Below are 21,424 nucleotides of genomic sequence, written 5' to 3' on the forward strand. Positions count from 1 at the left end.
GCAGGGGAGGAAAATGCCAGGGGACGGAACTGGGAGCAGCACTGGACAAAGAGCAGTCAGTCGGTCTGTCCTCCCTCTTGGTAGTGCAGTTGCCATGGTGACGGAGCAGGTGAAACACAGAGGGGTGCAGATAATCGGCCGTTGTGTTATAACTCCAAGGGACTGAATTACCATTCAGTGTGCTGTGTGGCGGGCGTTGATGGAGTGTTCATCGTTGGAGGTAATGAATGCACTTAGCCTTCACACACACACTCACACATACACACACACTAATCCTCCTGTCCTTTGAGCCTGTTTCATACCACAGATAAGATGTCACAGCTGGTGATTGACTTGTTAGGTCATGGACCAATCAAACCCTAGAAATATGACAGCTCTGTCACTAAAATCCCTTCATGTGAGTTAAGGGAAATGTTCCAACAGGTGTCTTGCTTAAGCACTAGCTGTATCGTGTTGAAGTCTGATGTTAGCGCCATTATTAAGCTGAGATTTCAGAAACCCAAAGAATTATTTTGAAATGGAAATTCACCCCCTTTATTTTATATTGATTTACATTTTATATAAAAGTACTTACATTTAATACATTTCTTCAAAATACAAGCAGCCAAACAACATACAAATCAAATACAAAATTATAAAATGTGTTATATCTATCGTCTTTCCTTTTCTGAAAGTGACAGAAAGTATCTTTATAATTATCTAAAGTAACTTTGTAGCCATAGAGTCGTGTTAAATCCTTTTCCGTGTTCACATCCTTATGCTGGAAAGTTGATACAGATATGTTGTTGGAACAAGAGACCTACAAAAATACGGATGTCTGATTCTGTTCTCATAACGTTCATGTTGATTTTCAATAATTTCTGTGATCCAAACAGAACATCTTAGATGGAATATACATTTCAGTTACCTCAGTAAAATATCTTCTATTTGTAGCAGAGCAAATATATATGTTTGGAATTATTACATGAACATGATGATATAATACTGTAAAGAACTGAATTAGATGGTTAACGGAAAATAATCCTCTTAAAACTAACCTTGGCCACTTCTGGATTGTTTCCATCTTGGCTGAATCAAACGATACAAACACAAAGACAGAAAATAAGCTTCATTGCTCAGGTATGAAGCCATGAAATTATAACATGTTATTGTGAAGATTAACAGTTTTTGTTCTGAGGAAATCAATGACAATGGAAACCATGGCACATAAAACTTTGACCAATCTCAAATTGTTATTGTTTTATAAGATGATATATATAAACCTGCTTTAGATCTGTATACTGCACCAAAATAACACGTTGTTGGTTCCACTGAGGCCCCAATTCAATTAGATCCGTTTTAGCCAACATCTGCATAGCTGATATTTTGACAGTGTCTGAGGTGAATCTGCGTGAGCACTGTCAAATCCACAATCGACACCAAAGCGGACATTGCCATTGGCTGCACAGAGTCAAATGAAGAGAAATCCCATGCAACCTTGTTTACAAGTTCAAACACTGGAATGTGAGGCTGATGGACTACCTTCATAATTTTTTTTAATGATGATTAATTTGAAGGTCATTATTTCCACATAGCCTACACTTTCTCGTTCTGAACTTCTAAAACGAATGGGATGGATTTGGCTTCGTGACAATGATCACAAGAGAAGCTGCTCACCGATTTCAGATTCAACACAGTTCCACCTCCGACAAAACATCAGCTAAGTGGGTGTCGGCTATCGCCGGTTAACGCTTGATCTGATTAAATCTCGGCCTAACAAGAGACAGACATATACAGGTTCAGAAATAAGTACTGTATCGATCTTGACGTTTGTTTACAACAGAAGAGTACCGGTGTTAAGTTTTTTTGCAAATCAGCAGCTTTACTTCAGTGTCATTCAGTATATACTAAATAGTGCTGTATAACAAATGTTCGACAAACAGAAAGCAAACAACGGAAACACATTTTTTTAAATCAAAGTGTTCAGCACACAACTGAAGAGGTAATGCTGATGCTAAAAACCAACAAACCTAACCGAGAGGACAGGAGCCTGATAGGAAATAGAAAATTCTTATTTTCCTTGTTTTTATACATTTGTACACTGTCGTATAAAAGGAGTAGAAAGTGTAGTCAGGCTATGCGGCGGTTTCGCGAATTGTCCCCTCTAGTTTCTTTGGGAGTAGCCCTCTCCTTTCGTCTATGTTGATGACCGGTTTGCGACAGTTCTGTCCGTCAAGGTAGATCTTTGCATACACTGGGTTGGAATAGTTCAAGGGCTGCATTGAGGAAGTAAAAATGCTGTTAGATATTTGACAGGCACATCATATTAGCACAGTTCTCAACAATGCATAGGAAAATACCCTACGTAATCTGGTGCCCTGTATGATGACAATATCATCTGTAACTTACTATAACTTACTGTGACTTAAAAGGATACTTCAGGATTTTGGCAATATGCCCTTTGTCTACTTCCCCAGAGTCAGATGAGCTTGTGGATACCATTGTTATGTTTCTGTGTCCAGTATGAAGGAAGTTAGAGGTAGTTCCGTGAGCCAATGCTAACTAGCATTGCGCAATGACTGGACTTCTATGGGTATCTGATAGCATGCTTGTAGATACCCATAGACTTCCACTCAAAGAAAAACTTCCACTAAAGCTTGTTAGCAATTGTGCTAGCGCTAGTTAGCAACTTACTTCAAACTGCATGCAGAGACGAAAATGGTATCCACAAGTTCAACTGACTCTGGGGAAGTAGATAAAGGGCCTTTTTTTTGCCAAAATCCCGAAGTATCCCTTTAAAAAAAGGTTTCTGATATGTTGCACTGCAATACACACAGTATTGCAATATTATTTCTCGACACAGAGACAACAGACGACTTTGGCATTTCTATGTTTATGTTAGAGAAGGTTAAAGATTAAGAACACAGCTAAGACTAAGGTTGTTATTGCAAGGTAGCAGGAAAAAAAGAAGGATATAGCTCATGCACATTAGCCCAAGTAACAGAATTACATGTGCAGTCGCAGGGTTTACTCATAATATGCATTAAATTAACAATGATATTTTCCAACGGGATGTTTTATCCAAATTGGTTGTAGCATACATTCAGAAGAGGTAAATTTGACAAGTGCAACAATACTTTTCCTTTTTAAATACTTCAAGATTAATTTAATCATATCTAAAACCACAAAAATGCACTAAAAGTGTCATTCAGCTTCCTTTTAATTGACAAGTCCGCGGGTTTCCTTCCAAAAGAGATTTACAAACGTTCTACAGCTCATGTCTGTTCCTTCTATAGTGAACGGCATAACAGCATGCCTTCCCCTGTAAGAGGTTGGTTGTCTAAACTAAGGGGAAGGATGGGAGAAATCACCTGTCCAGGTATCACCTCCTTGGGAACAGTATGTATGCCCAGGGTGCGAGGGTCACTGGACTTCACACACCAGCCCTGCAACACACAAGTTCTGCCAATGTTCACCATGCCACAAGGCCAACCTGTTCTCAACCAACATACTGTACACTTTACCACAAGTGTATATGGATATAATCCAACTGAAAATCTATTATATATCAACATCAGTGAGGAACTCAAAATTATGTGATCATTAGAAAATGAGATCAACAATTGTCCATCCATATTTGGTTTTAGAACTTAGATTGAGGATTCAAATTCAACAAAAACCATGGCACCTACAGTATTCACTGATATGATAAAGAAACGCTATAGTGGAGTTAGCTACTTGTGATTCAGTCAGCCTCTACCTTTCTAATGCAAAGGGATCCAGGTGGGACTGACACTACCAGATGTCAAAGTTGGCATGGCGAGAAGCAAACGCATTAAGCTTGAAGTGGTAGCAGGCAAGTTAGATAACAAGATAGATCAGTAAAGCTGTTATGATTTATTTGGTATTCGGGGCGTTAGTGCGTGTTGAGGCCCATGAAGAAAATGAATCAACAGAAGATAAAATGTTCCCTTGGTACAGAGCGCCTGAATAATGTTTCTCTCCACATACCTGAGGTTTGTGCTCCATCTGTTAATGTAACTAAACATCTATATCAGATCATACCGTGGACAGAAAGTCTGGTAGAAATTGTATTTAGTATGCCACATGAGGAGATGCTAAAGCCTCATTTTGTTAATCACACTACTGATTACATGACTATGATACCAATAATGGATGGATGATGGTTGCATACTGATGGATTAACAGATGAGAGTACAATGTTGTGTCTCTGTAAATTATATTATCCCAAATAAATATAGAAACACAAAAAGATTTTCCTTTGCAGTACACTCTTACAATATTCAACCAAACAGAGTTTTTGCATAAAATGTTATTACGCACAAAAAGAATGGTGGATTTTGTACATAGTCTTCCAATACAAACCTTATGAGGATCCAGTGTAAAGTTTGGTCGCAGAAGGCTGCCAGCATCTGCATGGTTGTCGTGATCGACCTCATACATGTTGTAGGTAGGATTTCCTATCTCCACGTTGATCCCTCCATTCGTCATGGGCTGCCTCGTCACCCTCTTCCCCCTGGGAGGAGGAGGACAACTAACACTCATTAACATAAGATCATTTGTGGTATGTTGTACAGTACCTGCAACTAGCTATCACAGTCTCACGTTAGCATTAGACGTTCATCCATGTTTCTCAAACGTCAAATTTCGAAGTTGTTCCAAATGTCAAATTTCAAAGTGTTTAAGGTTAAGTTTAGGCCTTAACCTTAACCGAATATTTAAGGTTAGGGTTAAGTTTAGGAAAAAAACTCTGAAATCTTAAGGTTAGGCATTAACTCTGAATGGTTAAGGGTTAAGGTTTGGAATAGGCTTAAAACAAGCACAACTTTCTATCGCTGGATTTCAATTTGCAACCTTTGGAATCAGAGGCAGGTGCTTACACACATCCGCCATCCCTGTCCACAACACCCTAGCAAAACCGAAATCTACTTGAAGGTAACAGTGCTCACGGTTTCCCCTAGCGGTCGGTTTCCATGTCATCGCCAGACATCCTCAGACACGGATGTTGAATACTGACTTGTATCACAGGTGACCTGGCTTGTACCTGAGATCACCAGCCACATCAACATTTCAATTGATTTTAACACTTTATTGTCACATATGAAAATGTGTCTGGTGATCACAAAATCTAAATCACAACACATGCAATACACTTATACACATATCACAGGACACACCAGCCAGCATAGTTACTTATTAGGCTTAACATAGTGTACCTCTGCCTTCTTTTGCAGATGAAAATGCCTGCCACCACCGTTGTGATCAAGATCACCAGCAGGACCAGAGGCACGATAATGGCTATGCTCCCTGAAACAGAGAAGAGAAAGGATGAAACTGCTTAAGCATTTTGGATTGCTGTTAGCGTTATCACAGTCTCATTACAAGAGTTAACATGTAGCCTAGTGGTTAAGAGCGTTGGGTCAGTAACTGAAAGGTTGCTGGTTTAAATCCCAGAACCGACTAGGTGAAAAATCTGCTCATGTGCCCTTCGAGCAACGCACTTAACCCTAGTTGCTCCTCTAAGTTGCTCTGGATAATAACGTACGTAAAATGTCATCCAATGAGCTTTCTTGAACAGCCAAAGCAGATGGGGGTATATATTACAGTAGTAGACAATCCATCTGACCACAACAATAAGGCTAACTAGAGGATGGGTAGTAAGCCGTGTATGACACTGGGTGAGTCATTTGAATTCTGCACTCACCTCCACTGGTGTTGTCTGATCTGCTGCTCTTGGGGGCGGGCCTTTCACACTGTGTGCCTGCCCAATTGACTGAACACCTGGAACAGACCAATCAGAGAGGAGAAAACAACCATAGTCTTTAGCTGTCTCTACCTTAATCAACACATAAAACGAGTGCTATGGGAACAGACACTCAACCATGGATAACATTTTTACAGATTTTCTTAGAGAAACCCTTTTTGGATAGAAGACATCTAAAAGTAGTGCTGGTTAGAAAACATAGTGAGTAGATTAACAGGATGAATATTCAGCAGAAAACAGTATGACAATATGGAGTCATCTGGTTTGTTGTTTGGATGGGATCCAATGGGAGTAATGAATGACTAGTTAGGAGGTGATTTCCTATTGGGCATGATTGACGCTGAGGTGTATGTAAAGCATGAGCGATCTGAACACTGCAACTGTTTGGTGATGGAAGGAATGAAATTAGACTAAATTACATGCACTCCAAGAATCACAACACCAAATGATCAGAAATAAGAATTGCATACCACGCATATAGACAATGAATCATTCCCTTATGGAAAGAATGTCACAGCACAAACAATCATGCATTTTAATGGAGGGGGGGTTACAAATTAATCATCCTTTCTGATGGGTAAAATATCAAATAAAATATTGTTAGGGAAAATACTAGGTAAGATCTGATAAGCAACTGATGAGCGGATCTGTAAAAGGGTTTGTAATCTATTTAAACATACCCCCGTAAACATACCCTCGTAAAACTGACTATCCTACCGATCCTCGACTTCGGCAAAGTCATTTACAAAATAGCCTCCAACACTCTACTCAGCAAACTGGATGTAGTCTATCACAGTGCCATCTGTTTCGTCACCAAAGCCTCATATACCACCCACCACTGCGACCTGTATGCTCTCGTCGGCTGGCCCTCGCTACATATTCGTCGCCAGAGCCACTGGCTCCAGGTCATCTATAAGTCTTTACTAGGTAAAGCTCCGCCTTATCTCAGCTCACTGGTCACGATAACAACACCCACCCGTAGCACGAGATCCAGCAGGTATATTTCACTGGTCATCCCCAAAGCCAACAACTTATATCTCCCTCACTAACTTTAAACATCAGCTATCTGAGCAGCTAACCGATCACTGCAGCTGTACACAACCCATCTGTAAATAGCCCATCCAATCTACCTACCTCATCCCCATATTGTTTGCATTTACTTTTTTGCTCTTTTGCACACCAGTATTTCTACCTGCACATCATCATCTGCACATCTATCACTCCAGTGCTAATTTGCTAAATTGTAATTACTTCACTACTATGGCCTATTTATTGCCTTACCTCCTCACGACATTTGCACACACTGTATATAGACTTTTTTTCAATTGTGTTATTGACTGTACGTTTGTTTATTCCATGTGTAACTCTGTGTTGTTGTCTGTGTCGCATTGCTTTGCTTTATCTTGGCCAGGTCGCAGTTGTAAATGAGAACTTGTTCTCAATTGGCCTACCTGGTTAAATAAAGGTGAAATAAAAGAAAAAAGAGAAAAAAAACAGCATAATCCCTGACATGCTTGTGAATGGATTTATTTCAGAGCTACAGCAGAGACCATGCAATCCCAACTCCAGATTTTCTGTCTCTTAACACATTGCAAAATGAATCACCAAACATGCATTGATGACAACAGATCCCCTATATTCACAATCAGACAGCACTTGAATGTCACTCGAAGGGCATGTCAGCTCGGGCTGTATGACATGCAGTTGGTTAGCAGTTAGTTGAAGAGGGAGTAAATACTCTTTTAGAGGTGGGAAAGTGTTATATAGACCATCAAACTGACTGAAATGAAGCTGAATGATGAGAGGGTGGAGGGTGAGACCGCTGGAACAGCCATATAGAGCATCATATTGGCCGAAATGGAGCTGAATGACGAGAGGTGGGAGGGTGAGACCTCTGGAACAGCCACAGGAAGTGATGTAGGAAGGGACCTACTTGCAGCGGGGTTTGTTAAGGGCAGTGATAGTGCACATCCCCTCATTCTGACAGAAGTAATCACATGGGTTGGCCAGCTCATCACAACGTTGGTTCTTGAACCCTGACGTGCAGCTGTAAAACAGTGTGGTGGAGTGATAGCGATAAAAACAACCAGGCTAGGTATTGTATAGGCAGATGGAAACCTTTCAACATGGCAACAAACAAAATACTTCATAGATTTGTTCTAAAATATTTTTTGTTTGTTTGTATCATTCATGATGAATAAAGTAATCTAAACTAAACTACAGTAGAAACGTTATGTTTAGCTAAATAAACTAATGACAGCTATATCCATTGAGGAAAAAATATATACATTTTCAGAATGTTGTTATAAATTCGCAAGCTTATTTACAGTATTTAAACAAAATGAACAGAAACATTTCAATACAGAAAAATAACAAACATAAGCAAATTCTGATTAGTTAGGAACATGTTGATCTTGATAATTCATCAAAACAATTGTAATGCCCACTTTATGTTTATATACATGTAGAATATTTACTGGCGGAACACACTGATCAGTTTTGAAAATCCCTTAGACCTTTAAGACAGTTTTCTGCTAATTACCATCTCAATGATATTTCTGCTTGTGGAGTTTCTGGGGTGGCTTGGATGAGATAGTAATTTACTCTGTTATAGTTTAAGGTCAAACATTATGATTTCTTGACACAGACATATCCATCATCGCACCAAATCTCTATGCCTCGCAGCCAATTTATTTGACCTTTATTTAACTAGGCAAGTCAGTTAAGAACAAATTCTTATTTTCAATGACGGCCTAGGAACAGTGGGTTAACTGCCTTGTTCAGGGGCAGAACGACAGATTTGTACCTTTTCAGCTCGGGGATTCGATCCTTTCGGTTACTAGTCCAACGCTCTAACCACTAGGCTACGCTGCCGCCCCAATGAATAAACCACATTCTCTAGATCTGTTAACCGTGTGGAAAAAGAGATGGGATCATTTGCATAGAAATTGATTATATCCCTTGAATCGTGCCAGTCACGGCCACACATTTAATTGAATGGACAATGGGACAGTAAAAAGATAGAGCAACAAGGTTCGTCTTTTCAGATGGATTTCCAATCATCTTTGTAGGGAGGTCTTTAACATTTAACCACACCTGATAATAGCAGAGCTGAAATTAATATTTGTGGACTACCAGAAGCGCAGAGCATTCTCTTTCCTGGATGATTCCCACAGGTCTCTGAGAGCCAATCTATTGTCCTCTACCAGTCAATGCCATTGAGTTCCTGCTGCTCATAGCGTGTGTAACACTGTCCTTACCACTGAAGATCAAAATACAAAATTGTTCTCCTGAAACCTACCACCGAGAAGAAACACACTGACAAAAGAACAGTGTGATATGTTCTGAACAGTAATGTTTCAGTAGTTTCAGTTACCTTCCAATGTCTGTAGCTGTACCCCACGCAGAGCTGTATTACTTCTACTCTGCCACAGAGGGCTAGCTTTCTAAAGATCTATATCCACAGCCAGGTGTGACTCATTCTCTTATTGAGCCCTAACATCCTGCCTCCTGCTATGACATGGCCTGCATCCACTGGTGTCAAACATTCTCTTTACTTAGGATCTTAGCCCTGTGTAAAAAAAGAAAAAAGAAAAACAACTCCCCACTTATTTTCAAAAATCAATCATTAGAATAAAATACCAATGAGTTTTGGTTCCTTTATAGGCCAGCCTTCCTGGCATAACTGAATGGTAATGAAGAACAAAGAAAGAATAAAGTACAAATAGAGAACATTCTTAGGCTATTGTTATTCCGGGCTGTTGCTAGTAGTTACTGTACTTACTGACAGAAGGGTAGGTTGGTGTCAGGGTCCAGGTGGCAGGTACCTCCGTTGTAACAGTAGCCATCACATAGTTTACAGCTGGGTGCTATCCTGCCATTAGTACAGCTGGAGGAAAATAGAGGAAAGGTGGTGTCACTGATGGTTGGCCCACGGTTTATGTCTTTCTTACATTGTTTGGAAATGCAAGACTACGGATTATCCGTAGTGATTAAGGCCTATTTTCTGTTGTCAAATGCATTGAAATATTTGAATCTGTGATTTGTAAATGCAATTTATTGTCTTTAGGTCTCTCTTTATGTAGTGTTGTCTCTGTTGTCGTGATTTGTGTTTTGTCCAATATTTGGACAAAACGTATATTGGACAAAACCTTTCACCTTTTGGAAGGCCGTCATTGTAAATAAGAATTTGTTCTTAACTGACTTGCCTAATTAAATAAAGGTTAAATAAAAGAAATAAAAACTTTAACCATAGAAAATACATCGGTAAAATCTTTAGATGGAAGACTATTCAACTACAGTACATCAAGCATTAGCTCTACACTGTAAAACCATGAAACATGTGACATGTTTATAACCTAAACGTCAGTGTTTAAAACTTCAACATTAGGCATTTAGATTTGCCAGTAAGTGTTCTCATCTTAAACGCAGGTGTTTAGAATCCAATATTAACCATGATACATTTTATTTTATTTGAATATAGTCAGCTTTTTACAGTCAGTTTTCAACCAGGAGAACACCTATATCTCCCAAGTGTTCAGATTTTAAACACTAGTGTTTACTTCCCCATCAACTGGTTTAGAATGAATTTAGTCATAAAATGTGATTTGAGGTTTTACTGAGTGGCACAGCAGTCTAAGGCACTGCATTGCAGTGGAGGTGTCACTACAGACCTGGGTTCGATCCCGTGCTGTGTCACAGCTGATCGGGAGACCCATGAGGCGGCACACAATTGGCCCAGCGTCGTCCGGGTTAGGGGAGAGTTTGGCCTGCCAGGATGTCCTTGTCCCATCGCGCTGTAGTGACTCCTTGTGGCGGGCCGGGCATGTTGACTTCGGTTGCCAGTTGTACGGTGTTTCCTCCGACACATTGGTGCGGCTAGCTTCCAGGTTAAGTGAGCAGTGCGGCTTGGCACTGAATGTCTGCTACCTTATCTACATTTCTACATTTCTTCCCAACTGAACAGGACATTTGATTCAAGAAAGCTTTTCAATCGGGTGGTGTTGTTACTCGAGTTCATTTCTGCTAACTGATTTTTAGAATAGGTTGTTTTAAAATATATGTTTCCTCATGCACATTGATTGATTAATTGATCTTATACTATAAAAAGATAAATAACTAAACATTTCCAAAAACTAATGCAATCTGTAAGGGGTTGGACTTATTGTACCCGTTACTGAGATGGTTGTTCCAGTTTAGATGGTTTAGGTAGTCTAGTTATTAAGTAGTTCACCATAGCAGTCACGCTTAGTGTAGGTTGTGGGTGATAAAATATTCCAACTGTTGTCTATCCTTCCTCTGACAAGATTCTGATAGGAATTACTCATAATTTCAGTAACAAGCATATTGTGACTTGGAGGTCTGATGTTGCCCATGTGCCAGGATTTTGAGACCACAATGTTGACGATAATTAGGCCTAAACTAAATGTCTTATGAAAAGCATTATACAGTGCCTTTGGAAAGTATTCAGACCCCTTGACTTTTTCCACATTTAGTTACGTTAGAGCCTTATTCTATAATTGATTAAATTGTTTTTTTTCTCCTTATCAATTTAAACACATTACTTCATAATGACAAAGCAAAAACAGGTTTTTAGAAATGTTTGCTAATTTAGGAAAAATAAAAACTGAAACATCACATTTACATAAGTATTCAGACCCTTTACTCAGTACATTGTTGATGCACCTTTGGCAGAGACTACAGCCTCGAGTTTTCATGGGTATGATACTACAAGTTTGGCACACCTGTATTTGGGGAGTTTTCCCCTTTTTTTCTGCAGATCCTCTCAAGCTCTGTCAGGTTGGATGTCATTGTCCTGTTGGAAGATTAACCTTTGTCCCAGTCAGGTCCTGAGCGCTCTGGAGCAGCTTAAATGCCTTTTAGACTCACTTCGAGGAAAGCAACATTGAAGTATGCATGAGAGCACCAGTTGTTCAGGACGACTGTGTGATCACGCTCTCTGTAGCCGATGTGAGCAAGACCTTTAACTTCATTAGGGTAGGGGGCACTATTTTCACCTCTGGATGAAAAGTAAACTGCCTGCTACTCAGGCCCAGAAGCTAGGATATGCATATAGAAAACACTCTAAAGTTTCCAAAACTGTTAAAATAATGTATGTGAGTATAACAGAACTGATATGGCAGGCGAAAACCTGAGGAAAATCATTCCAGGAAGTGGGATTTTTTTATTTTTCTAGCTTTCTATTGAATGCCATTACAGTATCCATTGATTTAGGACTCACATTGCACTTCCTATGGCTTCCACTAGATGTCAACAGTCTTTAGAAATTGTTTCAGGCTTGTATAATGAAAAATGAGGGAGTAAGACCACTTTGAATGAGTGGACCATTTAGTGTCCCAGAGGTTTTTCATGCGCACGACTGAGAGCACGCCTTTCTTGTTTTCCTTTTAAATTGACAAAGCTTTTGTCCGGTTGAAATGTTATTGATTATTATGACTAAAACAACCTGAGGATTGATTATAAACATCGTTTGACATGTTTCTACGAACTTTACTGATACTCAGATTTTTCGTCTGTCTGTTGTGACTGCCTTTGAGCCTGTGGATTACTGAACAAAAATGTGCAAACAAAACGTCATTTTTTGGATATAAAGAGGGACTTTATCGAACAAAACGAACATTTATTGAGTAAATGGGAGTATTGTGAGTGCAACCATACGAAGATCATCAAAGGTAAGTCATTCATTTTATCACTATTTCTGACTTGTGTAACTCCTCTACTTGGCTGGTAACTTTTTGTAATGATTTGTCTGCTGGGCCCTGTTCTCAGATAATCGCATGGTATGCATTCACCGTAAAGCCTTTTTGAAATCTGACACTGTGGTTGTATTAACAAGAAGTTAATCTTTAAACCGATGTATAACACTTGTATGTTTTCTGAATTTTTATAATGAGTATTTCTGTTTTTGAATTTGGCGCTTTGCAATTTCACTGGATGTTGGCCAGGTGGGACGGTAGCATCCCACACCCCCTAAAGAGGTTAAACAGACAGATTACCAGGATGTGTACTCAGAGCATGCGCGGACCAACTGGCAAGTGTCTTCACTGATATTTTCAACCTCTCTCTGACCAAGTCTGTAATACCTAGATGTTTCAAGCAGACCACCATAGCCTCTGTGCCCAAGAAAGTGAAGGTAACCTTCCTAAATGACTACCACATGTAGCACTCACGTTGGTAGCCTTGAAGTGCTTTGAAAGGCTCGTCATGACACACATCAACACCATCATCCCAGAAACACTAGACCCACTCCAAATCGGATACCACCCCAACAGATCCATAGATGAACGCAATCTCAATCACACTCCACAATGCCTATTCCCACCTGGACAAAAGGAACACCTATGTGAGAATGCTGTTCATTGACAACAGCGCAGCATTCAAAACCATAGTGCCCTCAAAGCTCATCACTAAGCTAAGGACCCTGGGACTAAACACCTCCTTCTGCAACTGGATCCTGGACCTCCTGACTGGACGCTCCCAGGTGGTAAGGGTAGGCAACAACACATCTGCCATGCTGATCCACAACACAGGGGTCCCTCAGGAGTGCGTGCTTGGTCCCCTTCTGTACTCCCTGTTCACCGACGACTGCATGGCCAAGCACGACTCCAACAACATCATTAAGTTTGCTGATGATACAACAGTGGTAGGCCTGATCACCGACAATGATGTGACAGCCTATAGGGAGGAGGCCAGAAACCTGGCAGAATGGTGCCAGGACAATAACCTCTCCCTCAACGTGAGCAAGACAAAGGAACTGATTGCGGACTACAAGAAAAGGAGGGCCGAACAAGCCCCCATTAACATTGACAGGGCTGTAGTGGAGTGGGTCGAGAGTTTCAAGTTCCTTGGTGTCCACATCACCAACAAACTATTATGGTCCAAACACACCAAGACAGTCGTGAAGAGGACACGACAACAGCTTTTGCCCCTCTGGAGACTGAAAAGATTTGTCATGGGTCCCCAGATCCTCAAAAAGTTCTACAGCTGCACCATCGAGAGCATGCTGACTGGTTAAATCCCCACCTGGTATGGCAACTGCTCGGCATCCAACCATACGGCGCTACAGAGGGTAGTGTGTACGGCCCAGTACATCACTGGGACCAAGCTTCCTGCCATCCAGAGCCTATGTACTAGGCGGTGTCAGAGGAAGGCCCAAAAAATTGTCAGACTCCAGTCACCCAGGTCATAGACTGTTCTCTCTGCAACCGCACGGCAAGCAGTACCAGAGCACCAAGTCTAGGTCCAAAAGGCTCCTTAACAGCTTCTACCCCTAAGCCATAAGACTGCTGAACAATTAATCAAATGGCCACCCATGACACCCCTTCCCCACCCTTTGTTTTTACACTGCTGCTACTCGCAGTTTATTATCTATGCATAGTCACTTTACCCCTTGACTCTGTACCGGTACCCGCTGTATTTTGCCTCGTTATTGTTATTTTATTGTGTTACTGTTTTGGTTTATTTGAGTTTATTTAGTAAATATTTTCTTAACTCTATTTCTTGAACTGCATTCGTGGTTAAGGGTTTGTAAGTAAGCATTTCATGGTAAGGTCTACACCTGTTGTATTTGGCGCATGTGACAAGTAACATTTGATTTGATTTGATCAAGGATCTCTCTGTACTTTGCTCCGTTCATCTTTGCCTCGATCCTAACTGGTCTCCCAGTCCCCGCCACTAAAAAACATCCCCACAGAATGATGCTGCCACCACCATGCTTCACTGTAGGGATGGTTCCAGGTTTCTTCCAGGCGTGACATTTGGCATTCAGGACAAAGAGTTCAATCTTGTTTTCATCAGACCAGAGAATCTTGTTTCTCATGGTCTGACTGTCTTTAGGTGACTTTTGGTAAACTCCAAGCGGGCTGTCATGCATTTTACTGAGGAGTGGCATCCATCTGGTCACTACCATAAAGGCCTGATTGGTGGAGTGCTGCAGAGATAGTTGTCCTTCTGGAAGGTTCTCCCATCTCCACAGAGGCTCTCTGGAGCTCTGTAAGAGTGAACATCAGGTTCTTGGTCACCTCCCTGACCAAGGCCCTTCTCACCCGATTGCTCAGTTTGGCCGGGTGGCCAGCTCTAAGAAGAGTCTTGGTCGTTCCAAACTTCTTCCATTTAAGAATGATGGAGGCCGCTATATTCTTGGGGACCTTCAACTCTGCAGACATTTTTTGGTATCCTTTCCAGATCTGTGCCTCGACACAATCCTGTCTCGGAGTTCTACGGACAATTCCTTCGATCTCATGGCTTGGTTTTTGCTCTGACATGCACTGTCAACTGTGGGACCTTATATAGACAGGTGTGTGCCTTTTCAAATAATGTCCATTCAATTGGATTTAACACAGGTGGACTCCAATGAAGTTGTTGAAACATCTTAAGGATGATCAATGGATAACAGGATGCAATGAGCTCAATTTCGAGTCTCATAGCAAAAGGTTCTGAATACTTAAGGAAATAAAGTATTTCTGTTTTTTATTTGTTATAAATTTGCCCCATAATGTTAAAACCTTTTTTTGCTTTGTCATTATCGGTTATTGCATGTAGATTACTGAGGAATTTTGATGTTTTTTTCATTTTAGAATAAGGCTGTAATTTAAGAAAATGTGGAAAAAGTCAAGGAGTCTAAATACTTTATAAAAGCACTGTATGTTGGTTTACTTTTAATTGGAACATCTACTTAAGCATACACTTGGTGAAGACTGTGAAATAGAACCTACTGAATGCAACAACTATCTCTCTGTCACTATCAAACACAGTCATGGGTGCGTACTGTGTCTCTCACATTCACTCGAAAAGCATACTAGGAAATATGCTAATACATCTTCACGTCCTGTTAAAACAACACCCCCAGTGTTTAAACCTTAACAACTTGTGCTGAATAAACGTGTTCATGTGTTTAAAAAATGTTACAGAAAATAAACATGTTCTGGTGTTTATGTTCTGAAATTAAATTTGAAATGCCTTGACACATGTAAAAAGTGTAACAGAAGAGAGTATATTTATGTGTGCAGATACTAATCACTTGGTTTTACTGTGTAAGGTGTTAACCCAACACAGAATATAAAGCAATGTTGTAACTCACTTGCAGACCACATCTGCTGTATCATCGTTGATGAGGCAAGGTGCTCCATGGCACCTCAGGCACTTATCCACCTCACATTTGTTTCCCTCGTATCTGACCGGACACACACACTCTACATGGCCACTACTGGACAATGTACAGGCCTTGGAGTTTACACAGTAGTGGTGGCAGATGTCTGCAGAGGAGAGAAAGAACAGAGGAAAGAGAAAGAGACATGGAGAGAGAGAATAAGATAGATAGAGAGACAGAGACAGGGAGATAGAGAGAGAGGGAGAGATATTGAGAGAGAAAAAAACAGAGGGAGAGAGAGAAAAAAGTAGAGAGAGAGGTGCATTTCATAATGAGGAAACGGAGCATAGTTTTAGCTGGTTTGATTAGAATTTTACAGGCTTTTAATGAGACTTAATTATCTGCAACAAATGGCATCTCATCCATAGATGAAAACGTATCACCCCTTGGGCAAGTAACAGTTGGAATGCACTAATAGTGTCAGTTGAAATTGTTTTCCTCACAATTTATAATGACAAAGCCTACATAAGAGAAGGACATATTTATCAGTGCAGCACAGAAACCCCCAGACGTTGTTTAGAGGGGCATTTATAATTACTCTCTCGCCCAAACGTGGTATTTGTAGCTAAGAAGGAATTGTCCTTTCTGGTAAAAACAAACAGTTTTTTTTTTTTATTTAGACTTTCTTGTTGTTGTTGGAACCTTAAATATGAAAAACTGAAAAGATTTCTGATTTCTAGAGAGTGTGACTAAGGAGGGAGGGGGGGGGGGGGCTGTTCCCCTCATAACAAATCAGAGGCTCTCCATACCACTTGCAATATAAATGTGGCCCTCCCCAAGATATATTTTGACATCAATACAATAGATGCCATTTAGCAGACACTTTTATCTTAAGCGAGCTACAGTAATGCAGGCATACATTTTTATGTATAGGTGGTCCCAGAAATCAAACCCACTATCCTGGCATTGCAAGAGCCATGCTCTACAAACAAAGCTATAGAGGATCACCACAAGAAACATTGGGCAACTCCAAGAGTCAATATGCAATTGGATCCCTTTACTCACGGTAAAGACAGCGGTCTCCAGTATACTCTGCCATGCAGCGGCACACCGGCTGGTTCCCTAAGCTGACATCACAGGTACCACCATTCAGACAGTGGTTATCACACACCCGTTTCTCACAGAATGGACCTGTAAACCCTACAGGGCACCGACATGTTGGCTTGCCTGGTGGGAGAGAGGAGAGGACGGAGGAAGGAGAGGGTGGGAGAAAGGGGGAGAGAAGAGAAGTTTGGCTGACAATTATGTGCATGGTTATCAACTCAAGTGTTTTTAAGGCTGTGTGTTCTTGTTCCCAAAGCTGAGTATCAAGTATCCGAAAAACCAAAGATAGCGGATTCTTAATAACACAAGGTCCCTGGAGGTCAGAGAGATATAATTGAAATATTTCCAGTCCTTTAATTGATAACAGTGGCTGCCTCCAGTGAGGCCTGTTCTCCTTATCACCAAACTGGGGTACTTGAGGAAAAACATTTGACAGTAAGCTCTCCCAAGCTCAGCTTCCATCGCTCGTTAAGAGCAATACTCCCCATGCCTGCTCAACACAGTGAAACCTCTTACTTTATGAAAAATCAGTCAGTCGCAAAGCATGAATAAACAGACCGAACAGTCAGTGCCTGTATGCCCAGCAGCAGAACAAATATCCCATCACTTTTTTTCACTCCTCTTTGACTGCATTGGACATATAACACAGAGCACTGACTGGGCTAGTGAACCAAGCACAAAATAAGACTGATCGTCAACAAAGAAAGAACAAAACTTGCCTGCAACTCTCCAAATAATTTAAAATCCTGCTGCGATACTCACTTTGCTTCACTCACATATGAATAAGTTATTGCATATCACTGAAACACATTTCACGCACCTGTCAAGCTCACTAGCCAAATACTGTTGTCATAATACAAAAGACTGACAGCTTGAAGTCAATCGACTGAGATCATGTTTTCAACATATTATTCCTAAACTATCAAATAGCTGGTCTTCATTCCCCCTGGGCAAGAGTGTACTTAGATATTGTGAATAGAATGGCCAGACTGTTGCAAGATAAAGTATTTAATGAAAGATGACACATTTATTACGAGGTGATGAGAAAATATGTTTAAAGGGGAAACATTTCACTTCCAGACTAAAAGATTAAACTCAAAAGTCGTAGACCAGTGTCTAAATACTGTGCAGTGCATTCGGAAAGAATTCAGACGCCTTGACTTTTTCCACATTTTGTTATGTTAGAGCCTTATTCTAAAAAAGATTTCATTTCATTTTTACCTCATCAATCTACACACAATAATCCCATAATGACGAAGTGAAAACAGGTTTTTGGACATTTTTTGTAAATGTATGAAAAATAAAAAACAGAAATACCTTATTTACGTAAGTATTCATTCCCTTTGCTATGAGACTCGAAATTGAGCTCAAGTGCATCCTGTTTCCATTGATCATAACTGAGATGTTTCTACAACTTGATTGGAGTCCACCTGTGGTAAATGCAACTGATTGGATGTGATTTGGAAAGGCACACACCTGTCTGTACAAGGTCCCACAGTTGAAAGTGCATGTCAAAGCAAATACCAAGCCACTAGGTCGAAGGAATTGTCCGTAGAGCGCTGAGACAGGATTGTGTCGAGGCACAGATCTGGGGAAGGGTACCAAAACATTTCTGCAGCATTGAAGGACCCTAAGAACACAGTGGCCTCCATCATTCTTAAATGGAAGAAGTTTGGAACCACCAAGACTCTTCCTAGAGCTGGCCGACCGGCCAAACTGAACAATCGGGGGAGATGACCAAGTCACTCTGACAGAGCTCCAGAGTTCCTCTGTGGAGATGGGAGAACCTTCCAGAAGGACAACCATCTCTGCAGCACTTCACCAAACAGGCCTTTATGTTAGAGTGGCCAGACGGAAGCCAGTCCTCAGTAAAAGGCACATGGCAGCCCGCTTGGAGTTTGTCAAAAGGCACCTAAAGGACTCTCAGAACATGAGAAAAAGTGTTCTCTGAATGCCATGCGTCACGCCTGGAGGAAACCTGTCTCCATCACTACGGTGAATCATGGTGGTGGCAGCTTCATGCTGTGGGGATGTTTTTCAGCGACAGGGACTGGGAGACTAGTCAGGATCGAGGGAAAGATGAACGGAGCAAAGTACAGAGAGATCCTTGATGAAAACCTGCCCCAGAGCGCTCAGGACCTCAGACTGGGCGAAAGTTCACCTTCCAACAGAACAACAACCCTAAGCACACAGCCAAGACAATGCAGGAGTGGCTTCGGGACAAGTCTCTGAATGTCCTTGAGTGGCCCAGCCAGAGCCCGGACTTGAACCCAATCGAACATCTCTGGAGAAACCTGAAAATACCTGTGCAGCGACGCTTCCCATCCAACCTGACAGAGCTTGAGAGGATCTGCAGAGAAGAATGGGAGAAACTCACCAAATGCAAGTGTGCCAAGCTTATAGAGTCATACCCAAAAAGACTCGAAGCTGTAATCACTGTCAAAGGTGCTTCAACAAAGTACAGAGTAAAGGGTCTGAATACTTATGTAAATGTCATATTTACATTTTTAATACATTTGCACAAATTTCTAAAAAACAGTTTTTGCTTTGTCATTTTGGGGTATTGTGTGTAGATTGATGAGGGGAAAAATAGATTTAATCCATTTTAGAATAAGGCTGTAACGTAACAAAATGTGGGAAAAGTCAAGGCGTCTGAATACTTTCTGAATGCACTGTATCTACCCCAGTCATGACAGGAGCATTACAACTGTTCAATCACCGTATTTATGTTATTCATGTCAGCGTTCAACATTCAGGTATTATACTTAGCACACTCTCTAAAATGGACTTTCGGCATTTTTTGGTTTCAAGTTTTAATGTCACATGCACAAGTACAGTGAAATGCCTTTCTTGCAATCCATGAAGCGATTTAACATTTACACAAACCTTCACAACATGTATGATTTATTTGAGTAACGTCAGGAAACCACAGTTACCCAAATGTATCTATCTCTATGGGTAATATCTCTTGTGAGTCCACACAGTCCATCAGTGGTAAGAGACTGAGATGTTGTGAATAATTGCCCTCTTGCATGCATTATGTAGCAAAGAGACATAAAGTAAAACTCAAGTGTTCTGCACTATTTTAGTTTATCCATGTTAGACAGGATGAGTGGCAAACAATATGACACATGATCAGTTCAGTTTTTAAAATGTCTTGACTCTAGGGCTGCGTTTACACAGGCAGCTCAAATATGATAACTCTTCCACTAATTGGTCTTTTGACACATCACATCTTTTCACATCAGATCTTTTTCAGAGCTGACCTGATTTGTCAAAAGAAGATCATAATTGGGCTGCCTGTGTACACAAAGCCTAATATGCTTCATGCTTATACTACCAAAATAAATCTATCAATGTTGTAATACTGCAGCACAAGCATCTTCAGATATTGCTCACTCCGAACAACCTAGAGAGTTCTTCAACTTAACAACTTATTAGTAAAGACACCTGGGCACATAACACCTTATGTCAATCGCATGATCAATCAATCCAGCCATCCACCAATCAATATATGGATTTTAACAGCAGACTCACCCAGCGGTGAGCCCATGCAAGTGCCTCCATTGAGGCAGTAGTCGGTGCAGTGATTGACCTCACAGCGTTCTCCAGAAAAGTCAGGCCAGCAGTAGCAGCGCCAGTCCCCTTTCTCATTGGCAAGGCAGCGCCCGCCGTTCTCACACGGTGGCCGACACAGCTCGCCTTCAACACATCAAGACACCGTACAGTATGTTCATTATGATGATCTTGTTTTTGAAGTACCTTTTATTTGTAAACTATGAATATGATCAGTGTCTACAGAGACATGAATTTAGCCCTGGGCCAGTAAAAAGAGGTTGATATTGCACAAGCATGTCATCTTATGCTATAATTTCAAGTCTTCTTTTGAAGTACAGTCGTGGCCAATAGTTTTGAGAATGACACAAATATTAATTTCCACAAAGTTTGCTGCTTCAGTGTCTTCGTCAGATGTTACTATGGAATAGTGAAGTATAATTACAAGCATTTCATAAGTGTCAAAGGCTTTTATTGACAATTACATGAAGTTGATGCAAAGAGTCAATATTTGCAGTGTTGACCCTTCTTTTTCAAGACCTCTGCAATCTGCCCTGGCATGCTGTCAATTAACTTCTGGGCCACATCCTGACTGATGGCAGTCCATTCTTGCATAATCAATGCTTGGAGTTTGTCAGAATTTGTGGGGTTTTGTTTGTCCACCCACCTCTTGAGGATTGACAACAAGTTCTCAATGGGATTAAGGTCTGGGGAGTTTCCTGGCCATGGACCCAAAATATCGATGTTTTGTTCCCCAAGCCACTTAGTTATCACTTTTGCCTTATGGCAAGGTGCTCCATCATGCTGGAAAAGGCATTGTTCGTCACCAAACAGTTCCTGGATGGTTGGGAGAAGTTGCTCTCGGAGGATGTGTTGGTACCATTCTTTATTCA

General features: G+C 40.8%; 1 pseudogene; it reads right to left on the reverse strand.

Annotated features, from left to right (window-relative positions):
* Positions 1-518: 518 nt before the first annotated feature.
* LOC106582301 (low-density lipoprotein receptor-related protein 1B-like) overlaps positions 519-21,424 on the reverse strand; it is a 407,952-nt pseudogene continuing 387,046 nt past the window's right edge.

Source organism: Salmo salar, chromosome ssa21 (genome assembly GCF_905237065.1).
Source record: "Salmo salar chromosome ssa21, Ssal_v3.1, whole genome shotgun sequence".
NCBI classification, from domain to species: Eukaryota; Metazoa; Chordata; class Actinopteri; order Salmoniformes; family Salmonidae; genus Salmo; species Salmo salar.